The following is a 16,445-nucleotide window of genomic DNA, read 5'->3' as shown; positions in this document are numbered from 1 at the left end:
GGCAGAACCGTGTCTCCTGTATATACTGTATGTTCCCCTGACTTCCTGTATGTGCCCAGAGTCTATGGTGTTCGTCGCGGGACAAATTCCTGGCTGGAGAGACAAAGTTAATATGAGAATCTGCGTGCACATGCTTAGGGAGATCTGAGAGTGAGAAAAGACCAGACCTTTTCCAAGACGTGCCAGGGGCAAACAACCCAACTAGAACACATCTCAGGGAAAGGACCTGGGCATCATTGATACCAGCTCCACAGAAACACCTGCTCATTCACAGCAGTGGCTAAAAACAGTGCTCGGATATCTGAGGTGTAATCATAGAATATCAGGGTTGGAAGGGACCTCAGGAGGATATCTGAAGGAATGTGATGGAGAACCCTGCTCTGGATGTGCACTCAGTTTTGGTCACCCAGTCTCTATTAAGGATGCCGCAGACAGAAAGGGGATTTCTAAGATAGGCTGTGACAATGAGGGAGGCTGCCATATGCCAAAAGACTGAAAAGTGGGACTGTTTAGATTAGAGAAGGGACAAAGAAGGGGGAACATGATACAGGAGAGAAAAATGAAGGATGACACTGATTAAATTCAAATTGACAAACAAAGAACAGTTCCCAACCAGTAATATCTATAGATATTTAGTTCTTCAAAAGGACTAATTCTCCAAAGCTGAGGCCAATTATCAGCAAAACTTATTGGGAGGAAATATTTAGATGGAAAAATGGGATTGAAAATTGTGACTTCTTCAAGACAAAAAGCCATTTTTGTCATTCCCCAGTCTAGAGTGTGGACAAATTTGGCTAAAAACCAAGTTCAGTGGGAAAGGGCAGGTAGCAATTAGGATGGGGAAAATTCATATATAATACATGGGAAAAAGAAAAAAAATAGATAGAAATCAATACTCATCAGAAGTTATAAAAACTGATATAGGAAATTAAAGATATTTGAGAAAAATTCATGCTTCGCAGGGCTAAGGATAACAAAAAGGAGGTTCTTAACTATATTAAGAACAAAATAAATCCTAGAAAACTTATTGGGCCATTATGAGATGGAGAAAGGAAACTCATTATTGTTTCAGAAAAGGTAGATGCGTTTGAGAAATATGGTTTTTCTGCATTTGGAAAGAAGCAGTATGAGGTACTCATCACATACGGTGATAAAATACTTCCAAGACCATTAGCTGTCAAGATGTTAAACAGCATTGACAGTAGAACCTTAGAATTACGAACACCAGAGTTATGAACTGACCAATTAACCATATATCTCATTTGGAACCAGAATGCAATAATGAATCAACAGATCCAAACCAAAAGAAAGGCAAATACAGGACAGTTCTGTGTTAAAATATAAACTATTTTAAAAAAATAAAGGGAAATTAAAAAAAGAAAATTTGACCAGGTTTGAAAATAATGGAATAGCTGGTATGAGATTAGTTAAAAAAAATCTAGGCAATTAATGTCAGTCAACAACGTGGTTTCTGGAAAAACGTCCTGTCAAATAAACCAAATTTCATCCTTTAATGCAAGTACGCATTTGGCTGATCAAGGGAATTATGAATTTGATTTAGTAGGGGAAATATTCAGATAAAAAATTGAACAGTCTACAATATCCATAGAGCACATGTAAAATGAACTAAAACCAGGATAACTGACAGATTTCAGAAAGCCATTGTCAATGGGCCATTGCCAGCAAATAGGATTGTTCCTAGTGGAGCTCTGTAGGGATCAGTTCTAGGCCTAATGCTATCCAATATTTTCATCAAGAACCTGGAAGCAAATAGGAAATCGTTGCAGATAAAATTTGTGGATGACCAAAGGTTAGCAGAGTGGTTAAAATTATGAGGCCTGGGCAGCCATACCAATTGATATGGAATGTTTGGTAAGCTGGGCCCATGCAAACAAAATGTTATAATATAGTGAAACAGTCTAGGGCACTGTATTATGGAATACAGGGAGCCCTAAAAGGATTTAGGGATCACTGTGGACAACCAACTCGTTGTGAGCTCCCAGTGCGATGCTGTGGCCAAAAGAGCTGTTGTGATCCTTGGATGCATAAAACAGGGGAATGGTGAGTTGGAGCAGGTAATGGATTTTGCCTCTGCACATGGCATTGGAGAAACTGACTGCGTGCAGTTCTGCGGTCCACATTTCTGAAAGGATGTTGAAAAATTGGAGAAGGTACAGAATAGAGCCACAAAAATGAAAGGAGGCTGGAGAAAATGCCGGACAGAGGGAGAGACATAAAGAGCTTTATCTATTTATATTATCAAAAAGATGATCAAGCAAGACTTTCCTGGGGAGAAAATAATGGGTGCCAATGGGGTCTGTAATCTAGTGGAGAAAGGCAGAACGAGGCCCAATGGCTGAAACCCGCTGGAAATAAAGGACAAGTGTTTAGCACTGAGGTTGATTAACCGTTGGAACAAACTGTGAAGGGAAGTGGTGGATTCTCCAGCTCCCCATGGCTGCAGATCCAGACTGGATGCTTTTTTGGAAAATCTACTTGACGGTTTTTCTACACTTAAAATGCTATAGCAGCTCTGCCATAGCGCTTCAGTGTAGACATTACTTACACTGACATCAGGGGTTCTCCCATCAGCGTGGGTAATCCACCTCCCTGAGAGGTGGTAGCAAGGACAATGGAAGAATTCTTCCGTCGACCTCATGCTGTTTACACCGGTGACAGCCCTTGATTTAGCTACATCTGTCAGGGATATGGACATTTCTCCTAGTATAAAAAGAGAAAATGCAGTTTTGTGTTGCATTAGCATGCAAGTCACGGGAGGTGATCGTACTCATCTATTTCATGATGATCAGGCCTCAGCTGGAGTACTGTGTCCAGCTTGGGCCACTAATGTATGGGAACGATGTAGAGAAACTGGAAAGGATCCAAGGGATGGTATACAAGCCATAAGAGGAAGCTGAGGGAACAAGGTATTTTTAGTTTGGAAAAGAGGGGCTTAAGTAGGACATGCCAGCGGTCTTCAGGTACTTGAAGGGCTGCCATAAAAATATGGAGAAAAGTTGTTCTCTCTGGCCACAGAGGGCAGGACAAGAGGCAATGGGTTCAAAAAGATTTAGATGAAATCTCAGGAGAAACTGCCTTCTAGTATCAGGGGGTAGCCAGGTTAGTCTGTATCCACAAAACCAACAAAGAGTCCAGTGGCACCTTCAAGACCAACAGATTTATTTGGGCATGAGCTTTCATGGGTAAAAAAACCTCATTTCTTCAGATGCATGGAGTGAAAGTTACAGATGCAGGCATTATAGACTGACCCATGAAGATAAAGGAGTACCCTATGGCCAAGTAGGCAGAGAGAGCCAGAACAGATGCCTCGAGAGGTCGTGGAAGCTCCTTTGCTGGAAATTTTCCAAAGCGGGCTGGGCAGCTGTCTGTCCTGGATGGTTTAGACACAACAAATCCTGCATCTGGCAGGGGATTAGACTAGAGGACAATTGTGGTCCCTTCTCACTCTGTGGCTCTATGATTCTATGATGTAAAATCCTAGTCTATACCAGGCATTAGTCAACCTCATGTTATGAAGCTCAATACAGGGGTTATTGTATGAAATGTAATGGCCTGTGTTATATAGGAACTCAGACTGGATGATCTAATGGTCCCTTCTGGACTATAAATCTATCAATAAAGAAAGTAGATCAGGCATTTATATTTACTGTGTGTCACAACACACGAACAAGGAAACATTCTGTTACATAGAAAGTCTGAACATATAAAACTGATAAAAGAAAAAAAATTGCATACCCCATATTTGGCCTGTGGAACTCCTTGGCACTGGCATTACTGGAGCAAAGCGTATAGCTGCATGGGATTCACAAATGGATTGGCCATTGTAAGTGGTGCTGATGGCACCACCATTATTTAAGGCTGTCTGACACCATTAATTAGGAGACCTCATTTCCAGTTGCTTATAAGTTTGCCAAATTTTAAGCATTTGGACTGCAATTTCCCATGCTGTGTGTCTGCTTTCAGCTAAATGGGTTTTGGTTGGTTGGTTGGTTGGTTGGTTGGTTGGTTGGTTGGTTGGTTGGTTTTTTAAATTTGAGGCATAACAGTTCATCTGACTTCTCAAATGAAGCAATTCCAGTGAGGAGCCCTAGCAGCTCCATGCTTTCCAGCAGATAAAAGTCAGGGGACAGCCTCCACTCCCCATCCTGTTAACAGACAGAGCCCTGAAATGCAGGAGGAGGAGGTGACAGCGTCTGTGCATTAACACAGAGCCAATGACTGAGGTCTTTAGTCAGTTCTTTCCCCCAGGGGAGCTTTACCTCAGTGGGGCCTTAGCAAAGTACAGTCCACAGCCTCAGAATTTGGCCTCAGTATTGTACATCTATTAACACTTTTCTTACTGAAGGATACACTTTGCCACTGAAACGCAGCCACCTTGGCACTTGAGGTCATCGGCCAGCAGATGGGGATTCACAGAAAAGTGTAACCTTTTGGCCTATGTTACTGGAGCAAACCCTTCACCAGTAGAATGGGTCCTGGAATGTTTAATGGCTGTGCGGAGTGGAAAGAACCACAGTCCTACTCTCTATCCCAGTGGTTTTCAAATTGTGGATTGCAACCCAGAGCTGGGTCACAGAATGGAAGGGACTGGGTCTCGATGGCTCTAGTGAGCCTCGCCCACCGTACTGTTAAAAGTCCCATCAGTGGGGCTGCCTGGGTAAGGCAGGATAATATCTACCTGTTCTGGCACCACGCTGCTCTCTGGAAGTGGCCAGCAGTAGGTCCAGCTACTAGGCGAGGGAAGCCACAGGGCTCCGCGTACTGCCCCACCCTGAGAACGGGCTTCGTCCTGCCAATGGGAGCAGGGGTGAAGGGCCTGCGGGCAAGAGCCGCGTATAGGCGGGAAGCCTGTCTCTGCACCCTGGCTGCATCACTGACCAGGAGCTGCTGAAGGTAAGCCTGCACCCCAATCCCACACCCCAATCCCCTGCCCTAGCCCGTAGCCCCCCCACAACCTGAAGCCCCTTACTGAACCCCAAAGCCCTCACCCCAGCCCCACCCCGGAGCCTGCACCCACAGCCCAGAGCCCTGACTTCCTCTCAAACCTCCACCCCCTGCCCTAGCCCAGAATCCAATCCCACAGCCATCATCCCCACACCCCAAAACTCTGCCCCAGCCCTGAGCCCCTCCGCAAACCCCTCATCCCCAGCTGCATTAGGTCATGGGCATCAACAATTTTCTTCAGCTGGGTCACCAGGCAAAATGTTTGAAAACCTCTGCTCTATCCCATCATACCCACATAGCACTGCATTTATTGAGCAGGTGAGCTCCTCAGCAAGAAGAGGGGTACCTGTGAATTCTGAGATGGAAGTGTCTTCCCTGGGAATCCCCTTCAGGTAGCGGAGTCCCACACCTCTCTCACCCCAGCATCTGCAGCAGCATCCCACACCGAGAGCTGACACAGAGGTGTGCACTGTTTATAATATAGCTCTGGCAGTCCCAGTGGAATTTGCTCAACCTCTAGGGGAGAAGCAAACATCTGGATGCAAACAGGCTGGTGACAAGCGTGTCTGTGCTTCTGTTCTATTTATCCAGCTTTAGGAGTAAACAGTAATTAAGGGACCTTCCCAAAGGGTGACGAGAACTCTTGGGGTCTCCACTGAGTCAGAGAGGAATTGGCTGCTCTGTGTATTTGTGTATATTTAAAAAAATATATTTGATTATTAAGAAAACTAGGGATAATGTCTATGTTTCCATAGGGTCTGATACCCTGTAAATGCCCAGGAGGGATGGGTAGATAATAGACAGACAGATCTGAAGATAGATCTTTGAGGGGAGATATGAACACTTTCTGCAAGTACACAGGGCTGTTGCTTTGGGATCAGAGATCAGTAACAATCACCATACTGTACAGCACCTGTCATTGAAGGATCTTCAAAACTCCTAACAAAGAAAAGTCACTATGAACATATCCGAACCCAGGAGTCCTGACTTCCCTACCATAACCATGATCTCTCCATCACGCCAAGAGGGAAATGGTCTCTCTTTATGGCAGGGAATGTTTGTTGGGTGTGACAGAGAAAAGGCTGCAAGAAGGATCCTGAGCCTTTACTCTCCTCTGAAAGGGAATCTGAGGCTTTTAGAACCAGTTGAAGTTGTGAGCTCCCTGCTCCTGTGAGGTGTGAACTCTGGGACTCCACTTCCACTCCCACTCAGAGACCTGCCAAAGCGTCACAGTCACTGGGGTCGCTTTGAGGGAACAGACTCAGGAAAAGCAACACCAACAGAGTGTTCCTGTAGATAGAGTGCAGGCAGAGTTCTGTCCTGGGAACAGAGGCCTCCCTCCTCGCAAAGCTGCCCTGGAACAAGGGAGGTTCTATAGGCAGGACAGAGAGTGGATTAGTGTTTGCACTGGATTTCTTCTCTCCCTCTCGGTTCATTTTCTCCCACTGTGCCTCCTATGTGGAACTGAAATTGAATGTTCCAGACTGAATCAGACTTTCCAGGACTGTCCCGGGAGTTAGGTGCTTAAGGACCGTTGTGAACCACTTAAAAACCTCCCATTGGATGATGATTCCCCCTGGACATCTCTTTTCTGAGCTCAATCAATTAGCCATTTCTCACTCCATCTAACGAGTGCTCTACTGATATTGTCTAATGATACTTGTTAATCTGAATGTCATCTGGTACTAGGTCAAACTACTTGCAATGGTGTAAATCTTTTCCATCTCCCCAGGTCCCTTTATCACCCAAATCTGGTATCACTTAAAAAAAGAAACCATGTCTCTTTGCCACACCGCTCCAGTATTAATTCTTCTGGCATCATTGCAGCGCCCAGCATTGCAGCATAAGGACCAGGCCTGTACCCAGATGTTTGCAGCATCTGCTCCCTTTCTGCCTCTCTTATGTGCAGGAGTTATATTGCATGTGGTCACCTAGGGGAAACGGAGGAAGTTTTAAATGCTAGCCCTTAAACCACAAGCAACTGAACAAGGATTGGCTTCTCATTTGTCTATCTCCCCCTCCCCAACCTGGTTCCACTTTTGTAAAAATCAAACTATTTGGGGGGCTTTATACTGGTGCCTGTCCTCAACGACCATCTAGGTTGCTAGTGAAAGGGAGATTTTCTGAAGTTGCAACCAGTGATCCCAAGGATGTCTTCACAAAAGCTGTAGCACATGACCTCTTGCCCATGCCTCGTGGCCTTACTCACCATCGCTGGGCCAGCAAACTGACGCTTGCAGTAGCGAGCAGTTGTCATGATGTTGTGGTTTGCAGGGAAGTGCATTGAGTGGTGTTTCTTTTATGAAAAGAATTAACTTTGCATAAGAAACAGTGTATGGACAGTCAATGCTACCCTTGTGCTTTGTATTCTTTGCAGCTGAAACCTTGTCCATTGGCACATCCTCCACAACAGGCCAGAGACATTCCCAGATTAGAAGGCAGAAATAGAAGACTGAGGAGGGCATGTTCAATGCATTAATGTGCATCTCCAGGAGTGCCAAGACGGAGCACAGCACTGACCTACAACCTGCATGAAGACAGGGAGGACAGGAAAGCATTCAGAGAACAAAAGCGTGTCACACAGGAAGAGATGCTGTGGATTATGAGCAGGGGCGGCTCCAGGCCCCAGCATGTCAAGCGCGTGCTTGGTGCAGCAAGTCGCGGGGGGTGCTCTGCTGGTCGCCGCAAGGGCAGCAGGCAGGCTGCCTTCAGCAGCTTGCCTGTGGAGGGTCCGCTGGTCCCGCAGCTTCGGACCACTCACAGGCAAGCCGCTGAAGGCAGCCTGCCTGCCATGCTTGGGGTAGCAAAATCCCTAGAGCCGCCCTTGATTATGAGGGAGCAATCAGACATGTTGAGACATCTGGCTGAGGTTCAAAAATGGCATCTGGAATCTAGAGTACCACTGCAGCCTATGCTGAACATTGCCAAGTTCCAGATCCTCCTCTCCAAAATGTCCTAGTATGTGGGGAGGGGAGAAGTCCGGTATCCCTTCCACTCAACTCCAGGGGAGGGTACAAGGATCAGAAGGTGCCCCCCTACACACATACTTTTGATTGCTATTGCAGTACCATTGTAAGCAAGCGGTCCTTGTCCCCCCATGTTATCTTACTTTTCTTTGCCGACTCTGTGATTAGCGAGGGTGGAATTTACAGGGAAGAAAATTAATTCAGCACACAGTGACTAGCAGGGGCGTAGTTTACAGGGGAAGATATAAAATGAAGGGGGAAGCTTCGTAAGGAACAACACAGATAAGTGTCACATTACTGTGGGTCATTGCTGAAACTGGTTGCCAACAGGTGATCTATCTCAACCTCCCACCCTGCTGGAAATTTTTCTCCCTTTGATTCACAAATATTATGAAGCACACAGCAGGCAGCAATAACAATGGGAATATAGCATTCACTGAGGACTAACCTAGTAAGCAAACTATGTTGTGGCTTTTTAAACATCTAAAGGCATATTCCACCATCATTCTGCCCTTGTTAAGCCTATGGTTGAACCTTACTGCTGTCCAGGCTGCTTGTGGATGTCTTCATGAGCCATGGGAGCAAGAAGTAGGCTGGGTCTCCCAGGATCATGACTGGCATTTTGACATCACCAATGATTATTTTGCAGTCTGGAAAGAACGTTCCTGCTTTCAGCTTTCTGAACAGACTGGATTCCTAAAGATGCGGGCGTCATGCACCTTTCCTGCCCATCCCATGTTGATGTCGGTGAAACAGTCCCTGTGATTCACCAGCGCTTGCAACACCATAGAGAAGTACACTTTTTGGTTTATGTACTCTTTGGCAAGGTGACTTGCTCCCAGCTCAGCTCTGTCCCCCACTCTCTCCTTAGCTCAGCCTCACTCTGGCCCAGGCAGCCTCAGCTCACATGGAGGATGAGACCCCCCACCTTAGACTTCTTCACTAGCCTGCCTGCCCTGTAAATCGGGCTGAACAGGAGCATTCGCCTCTTCTCATTGCTCCAGGGGCATGTCAGTCTCAGGGGTCTGGTTTTCCATTTACCCTGCCTTTTGGTACTGGGAGGTGGCCAATCAAAACTCCTCACTAAGTTTTAATAAATGGCCAACATTCCTCCTTGCACAGAGCTCACACATTCCACTCTCCAGTCACACACTGGAGTTCAGCCCAAATTCAGTGCACCTGGAATGATAGATACAAAGCTCCAGACACACAACGGTTTGATTCGTGCCCTGAAAGATGCAGGGAGTGTTATGTAGAGAGACGTAGGGGTGCATAAAGAATCACAGGGAACCTGGTTCATTTCTTAAAAGCCACATTGAGTAGCAAACATTGTTGAGCTTTGAATTTCTTGTATTCCTCTGAATCCTGCCCAGACCCAAAATGTGGCGCCCAGAGCGTGATAAGGACTCAGAATGAGGCTCACACAAATATTATCCTTGCAGGGGACTCTAGAAAGATTTGTAGATTATATGGCCAGGTGGGACCCTGCTCTGACTCCCTGCATCACAGAGGCCATAGGACTTCCCTGGATTAATTCCTGTTTAAACAGAGCAGGTCTTTGAGGAAAACATCCCACCTTGATTGAAACGTGGCCAGTTATGGAGACACACCATGATCCTTGCTAGATTGTTCCAATGGTCAGTTACCACCAGTGTTAAAACATTCCACTTTGTTGCATTTCAGTTTGTCCACCTGAAACCTCCAGCCACTGACTCTTGTTAGAGCTTTGCTGGCTAGCTTCAAGAGCTCACTGTTATCAAATTTCTGTTCCCCATAATAAGTATAGAATGCAATCACTTCACATCATAACCTTCTCCTTGGTAAGAGACTGAGCTCAGTGATCTCCTGGTGCAGCCTTGCTCTGTCCCCAAGAAAGTTCTGACTTCTGCACGGATGAGCTTTACCCCTGCTGTCGAGAGCCCCATTGTGCCAGAGAAGTGCCAGGAAAGAGACTGTTCTTGGTAGAGCTTTCAGTCTGGCTGGCTGAGCTGTTCCATTTTGTAAAACCAAACCTGCAGTGTTGCAGGGATTTGAATCTGGGTTTCTCATATTCAAGTTGAAGGTGCTAAACCATTGGGCTATGGGATACTCTGGGGATGCAAACACACAAACACATACACACAGATGCACGTGCACATACACTCACACACACACACACACGTGGAGGCACATGCACGAACACACACATTCCCGACCTTCAAGGGCCCATCAGGGAGGTGTGGTCTGAAAACCCCTAATAGATCAAACATGCTGGGGAGATAGGCAGGTGAACATCTATTTGAAGAATCCCACTACAATTTAGGTCTGAGTGAAGACTCTGAGGAGCTCATTAGCTGCAGATCATCATCTGCACTCAAGTTGCTTTGTGCAGAGTATTGGCAAAACCTTAGGCTCCTACAGAATTAGGCAGCAGATGAGCCAGAGTTTGAGAAAGGCAGTTGCAGCTAAGTTCAGTGATTACCTAAGTGCCTTTGTAAATCTAGCCCTGGTCGCCTTTTTGGATTATGCTTTAGTCAAACACAAGCTAAGGTTGTTCAAAGTAAAGGGAGTAGTACACTGTTCAATAGCATTCATCACCCTGTATTTTTGACAGGTTTCTATACTCCATCCTCTTATGTAATGGTGCTGTTTTGCCATTTTGATTTTTTTTGTTATGTTTGAAGAGGGGGATTGTTGTGTGTTTGTGCTTTCAAGCATTTAATTGATTATTTAGAGACAAAAGTTGGAAGAATAGAAAAAGACAGCTTAAAGTAAAGGTGATTTTTAAAAAAATGCTTTTTTAGGTTTAGAGGAAAAACAGAAACAGACTGCTGTAGTGGCACAGGAGCCAGCAAACGGAGCTGTAGACAGAGGAGTTTGAATGGGAGTTCTGTTAGAGGAGAAGGAATTTGTAGCTATTTGTGATTGTTTTTGTATTTGTATTTGTAGAGGCTGGAAGGGGCAGTGTGCGGAGGCCCTGGTTGGTTTTTTTTGGCCTTCCTCTGTAGCATGGGACATGAGTCACTTGCTGGAGGATTCTCTGCACCTGCAAGGCTTTAAACCATGATTTGAAGACTTCAGTGGCTCAGATATAGGTCGTGGCTTGTTTCAGGAATGAGTGGGTGAGATTCTGCGGCCTGCATTGTGCAGGAGGTCAGACTAGATGATCATAATTGTCCCTTTTGACCTTAAAGTCTATGATTCTATGATCGGTTATTAAATGGAAGAAAGATTGTTTGGAAAGATTTAGTAAAGACTAGTTTGGAATGTTATTAAAATGGAAAAAGAGAACTTAAAGGAAAATAAAGATTTTTGTTATTAAAAGCTTAGTATGAAAGAAAAGAGGCAAGTTATTAAAGAAAAGAAATATTTTTGTTTAGGTTTATTAAGGAGAGATGATTTTAAAGGACAAGTTTGCCTTCTTATTAAAGAACCAAAATTTAAAAGGTTTATTAAACATAAAGTTAGGTTAAAAAAGAACACATGCTAGAAAAAAGGGAATTTTATAAAGTGAAGACTTTTTAGTAAGCACATGGTAAAAATATAAGGGTAGGTTATAGACTCATAGACTCTAGGACTGGAAGGGAACTCGAGAGGTCATCGAGTCCAGTCCCCAGCCCTCATGGTGGACAAAATACTGTCTAGACCATCCCTAATAGACATTTATCTAACCTACTCTTAAATATCTCCAGAGATGGAGATTCCACAACTTCCCTAGGCAATCTATTCCAGTGTTTAACTACCCTGACAGCTGGGAACTTTTTCCTAATGTCCAACCTAAATCTCCCTTGCTGCAGTTTAAGCCCTTGCTGCAGTTTAAGTGCTGCAGTTTAAGTGACAGGTTAATAAAGAAACATTTAAAATATTAAATATAAAGGTAGGTCCTTACTGAGGGTCATATAGGCCGCTCGAGCCTTGCTTGGACAGATAGGGAGCCAGCCATAGGGCCCAGGTTAACCTATCCCATCCAGCACCCAAGACTACCTACTCAAAGGTGCAGAGGAAGGAGTGTGGCTCATTAGCGGGGCCCATCTTACATAGTCCCAACCTTGATACTGAGGTGGGACTCACCAGTTTTGTAGAAGCTGCTGGTGCACATTGTCTTGATCCCTTATAAAGTCTTGTAGGTTTTTCTTCTGTTGGACCTGCCAGGAGAGTACGGTCTTCTTCTCCAGTTGATGAGAATAACCACTAGTGTTGGGTGAGTCTGCCCTATTTCTCAGCAGTTTGTCCTGAATTTGGCAACCTCGGCAGTGTCCCACAGAGGCACAGTGACACATGCACTGTGACAGGGTTGGGACTCACCACTTAGCGCCTCCTTCTGGTTGTCTCCGAGAATTAGCTCAGTCCAGTGGAGCACCCTCTCCTGGTGGTGTCCCACCCGTTGTCTCACCTTGGTTGGCACTTGAGCCTGTGTCGCTCTTCAGCTCGCAGTGTCCTCTTCAGGACCACTGCCCTCCGGCTGTGCCCCTCAGTCCAGCCACACCTGCTTCAGTGGGGGGGGGGTCAATAAGCAGCCTTTCTGCACTCCAGCCACCATGTCCAACTACACCCCCAAAGTCTAATCCCTCCTGCAAGGGATCTGGTGTACTCTGTGATGGCCGCTCCCCATGGTCGATGGCTGGGTGTACTGAAAGGAGGGAAGGGGGGGACCCAGGCCTGCCCTCTACTCTGAGTCCTGACCCAGGGACCCTCTGGCAGCAGCCTCACTGTCCTCCTTTTTTCCTTACCTGAGGAGGTTGTGAAGGCTAGGACTATAACAGCATTTAAAAGAGAACTAGATACATTCATGGTGGTTAAGTCCATAAATGGCTATTAGCCAGGAAGGGTAAAGAATGGTGTCCCTAGCCTCTGTTCATCAGAGGATGGAGATGGATGGCAGAAGAGAGATCACTTGATCATTGCCTGTTAGCTTCACTCCCTCTGGGGCACCTGGCATTGGCCACTGTCGGTAGACAGATACTGGGCTACATGGACCTTAGATCTGACCCGGTACGGTCATTTTTATGTTCTTATGTTGCCCTCATCTGTCCACTTCCCTGGGCTGCTTCCCCTATGGCCCCTTGCACCCGCTAGGCCCTTCCCTTCAGGACCTGTAGCCTGGCAGGCTATAGGCTAGAGCTCCCTTTGGCTCCTCGAGCCTGGCCATCACTACGCTGTCCCAGGTGCTAGTCTCCCAGCCCTGGAGACAGACCTTTCCTCTTCAGGCTAGGACAGACTGACTGCTTCTTTCCTGGACAACCTTTATATAGGGCCAAGCTGAGCCCTGATTGGCTGTCTCCAATCTTGGCTCTGATTGGCCCCCTGTAAGCCCTTTTCTTATTGGCTGTCAGTCTGCACAGGCCCACTGGCCTTCCACAGCCCACACTATCAAGAAGTGGGGCAGCCGCCCCACTACATGGACACAGAGTTGACTGTCAATAGGTGCTTCACAAACTGTTGCTCACTATTCCCAGGAGGTATCTCACTTTTACAGATGGGGAAACTGAGGTAGCAGGAAGGGAAATGTCTTGAGCCAGGAACACAGCCCATCCATTGCTTAGTCTCTCTTAGACCGGGCTTGTATGGTCCACGTAGCATCACAGAGGCCTGGTGCCTCTCTCCACTGGATTCTCCAGTGAGGGGAATCTCTCCTGATTTCAGTGGGCTGCAGCTACTTACACCAGCTGAGGATTTGTCCCAAGTCATTTAACTAGAAATAAAGCATCAGCAGAGACCAGTGAGCTGAGAGTGAACAGTCCCAGCTCTGTCACAGATTTGCTGGGTGACCTTGGACACAGCCTCTCCATGCATGAAATGGAGATTATTCTTTAATATGTTCAATATCCTGCTGCCAAAATGCTTTAATCAGAGCCTTTGAGTCACATGCTGCACTGATTTGGTTCCTTGCAGCACATTGTTGGTCCTCTCTGTAGAGTTCCAGGTAGTGTGTCGTCCCTGGTAAAAAAGCAAGACAAAGCTGGAAACTGAGCTGTGTGGAAACCTGTTTCTGTGGCTGTTTTTTGTTTTGTTTTATTTTGTTTTGGGTTTTTTGGCTGTTTCTTTAATAAATTCCTCATATTTAAAAAGGACTGCAACTCCACGGATCATGGCACACAAGTAGTCTCACTGCATTTAATACAACGCAGAGGAGCAATGCCCGTTTGTGACATTATTGATATAAACTGGGACTATATAGAACATGGTTTGCAACCAAGGTCCTGTAATGGCACCAAATCTTACGTAAAGGTGGTCATATAAGGTGTCTAAGAACAGGAGTTCTGAGTGACACCCCAGACAAGTTGGTGTTAGCTCTGCTTAGCCTTCTTGATGGCCCATTAAGGACCATCAGCTACACAATTGACCCATTGAGAGGAGGCAGATACGCCTTGTGACTCAGCAAAGTATGCAGGGACTTGCCATGTGACTCCAAACTCCATTTTGCCGTAATTTTCCACAGTAAGAACAAATAAGTGTTCTTACACCTGGAAGTGCCTGTATAAGGCTGATGCCTCATCTCCATCTTGTCTTCAATCCTGCTTCCTACCTCTGGAGGAACTTTGCTACAAACAGAAGCTCTGCACAAAGGACTGAATGACCCATCCCAGCTGGAGATGTTCTCCAGAGACTTGATTTGAACCTGCAGTTTACTCCATCACTGCTACAAGCCTGAACTAAGAACTTTGCCATTACTGTGTGTAATTAATTCCATTTAACGACTTCTAGCTCTCATCTCTATCTTTTTTTCCTTTATGAATAAACCTTTAGATTTTAGATTCTAAAGGATTGGCAACAGTGTGATTTATGGGTAAACTCTGATGTGTATATTGACCTGGGTCTGGGGCTTGGTCCTTTGGGATCGAGAGAACCTTTTTCTTTTACTGGGGTGTTGGTTTTCATAACCATTCATCCCCAGGATGGGTGGCACTGGTGGTGATACTGGAAGACTGGAGTGTCTAAGGAAATTGCTTGTGTGATTTGCAGTTAGCCAGTGCAGTGAAACTGAAGTCATTTTTGTCTGGCTGGTTTGGTTTGCCTTAGAGGTGGAAAAACCCCAGCCTAGGGCTGTGACTGCCCTGTTTGAGCAATTGGTGCTGAATTGGCACTCTCAGTTGGGTCCCGCCAGAACCGCATCGTCACAGTGGCATAGTCATGCTAGGATCCACAGAACCAGGTCAATTAAGTTTTGGATCAGAACCCCATGCTATCCAAATTTGAAATTTTGGAATTGAGAGTTTAGTTGGTTAAATATCAGTGACCATGAGCCAGAAAGCATCAGCAAAAGCAATGAAACTGCAAGCCCTGATGGACAGCCTGCAGTTTGAATATGAGCAAAAACTGGCAGAAATTCGAATGAAAGAGAAGCAAGCCTTGGCCCAGCTGGAGGAAGAAGCTGCTGAACGAGAGAAAGAAGCTGCTGAATGAGAAGAAAAAGCTCGTAAGGGGCATCTGGAACTGCTGGCTGCTGAGGAGAAAGCTCGACAAAGGCAACAGGAGCTGGAACAGGAGATTCACAAGATGCAACAAGAAACTGCCAGACTTCAGCTCCAAGTCAAAGAAGCAAGGGAAGAACAGCAGAAACTGTATCCTCTTAACAATCTAGTTTATAACTATGTTGATCTGTGGTATTACTCTGGGCAGTTTTCTGTGTCTAACCAGTTTTGCTATGGCCAGGGAGAGGGGGAGTCTAACCTGGTAAGTAATAGCTGTTTGTCTCTGCAAGAAAGCAGAGTGTCTGTGAATGGAGTTTCTGAATGTCTGTCTAACGTCTCAGAAGTGAATCTGGAGTTAGATCAAGAGCAAAAAGATCTCATTGGGGAGGAAAATGTTTCTCAGGAGCAGATTCAAGTAAATGGTCAGGTTAAAGCTCTAACTGAGGAAGGAAAGGGTAGATTTGTAATGGGTAATGGACTGGTGGCTAGTGCAGCTTGTAAAAGTAAACCTAAAATGGGTAACTGTGATTTGCTGGAAGTAGCTCAGTGTAGTGAAAAATGCAGCAGCTTATCTGTGGGGAGTGGCAATGTGCCTGGTAGGGAAAGTTTGGAGGAGCCTAGGCAGCCTTGTGAGCTGATGGCTTTGTCTAGTCAGCAGCGTGGGAAGACAAGGATAGTGGAAGATGAGTGTCCCTATTCCTTATCTGTTTCCTGTGTGGAGAAATGTGACAGAGAAGGAAATGTGCCTGTGTCTGTCAGGGGTATTGACTTGCCTATTGTCATAAACAGATAGCTAAGGATTAATGTCTCTTTCACCTATAAAAGAGTTAACAAACAGTGACCTGAAACACCTGACCAGAGGACCAATCAGAAAACAAGACTTTTTCAAATCTGGTGGAGGGAAGTTTGGGTGTGAGTCCTTTGTTCTTGGGCTGTTCTCTTTCTGGGCTCTGAGAGTGACCACAGGAATCTCCAGGCTTTCTAATCTTCTGTTTCCAAGTTGTAAGTACAAGGCTAGTAAGACAATAGGTTTATATTTTGTTTTTTGTATTTACATGTGTGTAGTTGCTGGAATGTTTTAAATTGTATTCTGTTTGGATAAGGCTGTTTATTCATTTTTTCT

Source organism: Gopherus evgoodei, unplaced genomic scaffold (assembly GCF_007399415.2).
Source record: "Gopherus evgoodei ecotype Sinaloan lineage unplaced genomic scaffold, rGopEvg1_v1.p scaffold_50_arrow_ctg1, whole genome shotgun sequence".
Classification (NCBI taxonomy): Eukaryota; Metazoa; Chordata; order Testudines; family Testudinidae; genus Gopherus; species Gopherus evgoodei.
This window is presented reverse-complemented; position numbering follows the sequence as displayed.